This window comes from Panthera onca, chromosome D4 (genome assembly GCF_046562875.1).
Source record: "Panthera onca isolate mPanOnc1 chromosome D4, mPanOnc1 haplotype 2, whole genome shotgun sequence".
Taxonomy (NCBI): Eukaryota; Metazoa; Chordata; class Mammalia; order Carnivora; family Felidae; genus Panthera; species Panthera onca.
The window spans coordinates 3745366-3748818 of record NC_138351.1 but is presented as its reverse complement, the minus strand read 5'-3'; the positions used below and the strand labels follow the sequence as shown (position 1 = coordinate 3748818).

Sequence of the window (3453 nt, the reverse complement as noted above, 5' to 3'; positions counted from 1 at the left end):
AAGAAACATTCTGGGGCGCCTGGGTGGCTCAGTCGGTTAAGCATCCGATTGTGGCTCAGGTCATGGTCGTGCAGTTCATGAGTTTGAGCCTCGCGTCGGGCTCTGTGCTGACAGCTCAGAGCCTGGAGCCTGCTTCGGTTCTGTGTCTCCCTCTCTCTCTGCCCCTCCCCTGCTCACGCTGTCCCTCTCTCTCTCTCTCTCTCTCAAAAATAAACATTAAAAAATTTTAAAAATTTAAAGAAATAGGTCCCTGAAGTCTTCAAATATTTTAGACACAGGATACAGAGTAACTGCAATTAACATGTTTAAATAAAACACAAGGAAGTTTGAAAGCAGAGTAATGAACGAGGAGCTGTAGAATGGCCAGAGCTGGTTGACCTGCTGGCACGGAGAGCAGCGGCCCATCTCCGAGCGTCAGGGAGCGTCAGAGGCCGGAGGTCACGTGCCCGCCCCACGATCCTCGGCCGCGTCAAGGCAGGTGTCCTGGGCTGTAAAATGGGGAGCTGGCACTCTTCTCCTCCCACACATGGAAAAGCCCCGAATTACAAGGGAAGCACACGGCAGGTCAGCGTCACACGTCCCTGGCTCCTTCCTTTGCAAAGCACGAATTTCTTATGTTCGATGTGCGTCCTGAGATGACGTCTGAGTGGAACAGGGGACCGAGTGCACGGTGGGGGGCGGAGCACAGACAGGGTGAGACAGGAGGTGGCCGACCTCAGGGTGTCAGCATCACCAGGCACATGTCACCGGCCCCCCAGGAGGAGCAGAGGGGTCCTGTGACAGAGGCTCTCGGGCAGACGGGGGTGGCTGGTCACCCGAAGGGCCAGAGCCTTCTGTTCTCCAAACCTTCCTTATGTGGCCAAGTGCCGAGGGAGCAGCAGGCGTGGTCCTGCTGTGGGCTGAACGCTGTCCCCCCAAACCCATTCCCGGTGGGATGGTGCCTGGAGGGGGCTCTGGAGGTGATCAGGGTAAGACGAGGTCACGAGTCTCGGGCCCAGGATGGGATCGATGCCCTCAGAAGTAGAGACACGAGAGCCCGCTCTCCCCCCTCCGCCATGTGAGGACACGCGCGGGGGCTCCATCTGCCTGCTGGAGGGCCCTCACCAGGTCCCCCACGCTGGCCTCCACGGCCGCGAGTGCCCGTGGCCGAGCTGACCGAGAGGTCTGGAAGTGGCTGCGAAGGAGGGGGCTCCCGTGGGCCCCCCGGAGACCCAGGACTCAGCCCTGCGGGCCCTCCCTCAGCCGCTCGGGCTTCCCCGACCAGTGAGGCCACCTCTCTGGGGCTCCACCGGCCCGGCCTAGGGGGGCTTGCCTGGGGGTTGAGCGTTGTACCTGGAGCAGCTGGTGGGGAGGTAGAGGCTGAGATTCAGCGAGGCCCTTCTGGGTGGCGAGGGCCGGGCCGCCAGGACTGGCCTCTGGAATCTTCCAGCTGGGCTGGGCCACCTGCTGCATGAGGTTCTCGGTCCCTGTCTTAGCCAAGGACAGCTGCCTTGGTGCCATCATGCCATCAGGAAGGTCCTCCTTCCATACGCGGAGCTCAAAAGCTAAAGAAAAAGGAACAAGAAACTTGGACCACTTTAAGGGATGGTCACTTACGACAATAAAACTTATCCCCACAAGTGAAACATGCAGTCAGAGTTGGCTTGATGGAAGGTTCTGGATTCCGATCAGGATTCTGATGAAATGTTACAATCTGCCAGAATATGATTTTGCAGACATTGAAAAGGAAACTTCAAAAATATTTTGATTTGCTTCATTTGGGGCTTTCTAAATATTTAATGTTTAAAATCTTTCAGATTATTGATTCAAAATGATGTTTATTTCCTACAACTTATGTTTGGTTTATATTTGGCATTTATAAACACTCAACAAAACCAGTCTTATGTGGCATTTGGTAATGTTGGTAATTGCTATCACTGTCTTTTTTTTTTTTTTTTTTTCCTTCCTAGAATTCTGGGGTTTAAGTCACAGGAGGCTGGCGAAAATGAAGGCCAGTGTGATCCAGGGGACATAAAAGCTCGGAGGCCACCCTTCTCCCTCACACGGGGACGGCCTCTAACAGTCTCTGCCGAATTCATTGTGAGGATAGGAGGGAAATGGCCCTAAATTAAATCTCAATATTCCAGCCAGCCCCACTGCTCAGGCTAACAGCATCTCAAAGTGCAGATAACTCGCTGATGCTCACGGGTCCCCCTTAGCAACTGGGTTGCCATGGAAACACATTGTGAGTCGCTGAGAGGGAGCGGGCAGAAGCTGGGGGAGTTTGCCGGCATTTCTCATTGAAATAATTGCAGCTGTTCTCAGTGTGTTTAAGAAATGAGTGCACCACGACCTCTTTCTTCATTTCCCTTTGCAGAGCCTGTTTGTGACAAGTCTTGCGTCCAAAGAGTTCCGCTTGAGATTTTAAATCTTACCGATATTGTCTATATATTTTAAATTTTTTTTTTTTCAACGTTTTTTATTTATTTTTGGGACAGAGAGAGACAGAGCATGAACGGGGGAGGGGCAGAGAGAGAGGGAGACACAGAATCAGAAACAGGCTCCAGGCTCCGAGCCATCAGCCCAGAGCCTGACGCGGGGCTCGAACTCACAGACCGGGAGATCGTGACCTGGCTGAAGTCGGACGCTTAACCGACTGCGCCACCCAGGCGCCCCTGTCTATATATTTTAAAAGCCATGTTTGGGAAGCCCTCGGCGGTCCATTATCTGCTTTGGGACACAGGATTCTACGTGCATTTAGAAGCTTGTCCAGACATGAAACTCCTGTGGAGGAGATCCCATGATCCTGCTCATACATGTGAGAGGCAGAAAGGACGTGGGCACAACCCGTTTTCATAACAGGGCCGCTACAGATTTGACACGATCTTGTGCTAACTGATTGTGTGCCCTGCATGCTTTTGTCCGACAGTATTTATAACGAATTATCATTTTGGGGGTTGGATCGTATCGGTTCTGTAATAAGTACCGAGCCTTCCACATGTCTGTTCTTTTGGGAAGTTTCTAGGGCTGCTAAGAGAGATTTTATTTCCATTTAGGACACATTATGTGTTTCTCTGAATCAGAACTAGTCAATTGTTCTTAAAGAATCTTTGTATTGGGGACCTGACTTTTATTTTTAAAAGCAGCCTTTTATTCTGGTGAAAAATACACATGTGTTCGTGATAGAACTGTTAGAAATTATGGAAAAGCATGAAGACAAGTATAAAGATTCCCCAGAAATCTCGCCTCTGAGAGATACTCATCATCGAGCTTGGCATCCTTCCTCAAAGCCTTTATTTTTAGGCATTGGGGTTGTTTTTCAGTTTAGTGATCAGGGTCAGGACAGCATTTAGGAGACGTGTGTTCAACTACAAAGCAAAAAAAAAAAAAAAAAAAAAAAAAAAAAAAGCCAAGTTCTTCAGCTAAGAAGAGAAACCAAAGCATAAACCATGCAGGTTATCTGACACACACAGA

General features: G+C 50.5%; 1 long non-coding RNA gene across 1 annotated transcript; it reads right to left on the bottom strand.

The window, feature by feature from the left end:
• Nucleotides 1-291: 291 nt before the first annotated feature.
• On the bottom strand, nt 292-2405 carry LOC132663923 (uncharacterized). The gene is made up of 2 exons (XR_009603321.3): nt 1333-2405; nt 292-642 (listed from the first exon to the last, which is right to left on the bottom strand). It is a non-coding gene; the product is annotated as an uncharacterized LOC132663923 (long non-coding RNA).
• Between the last annotated feature and the right edge of the window lie 1048 nt (nt 2406-3453).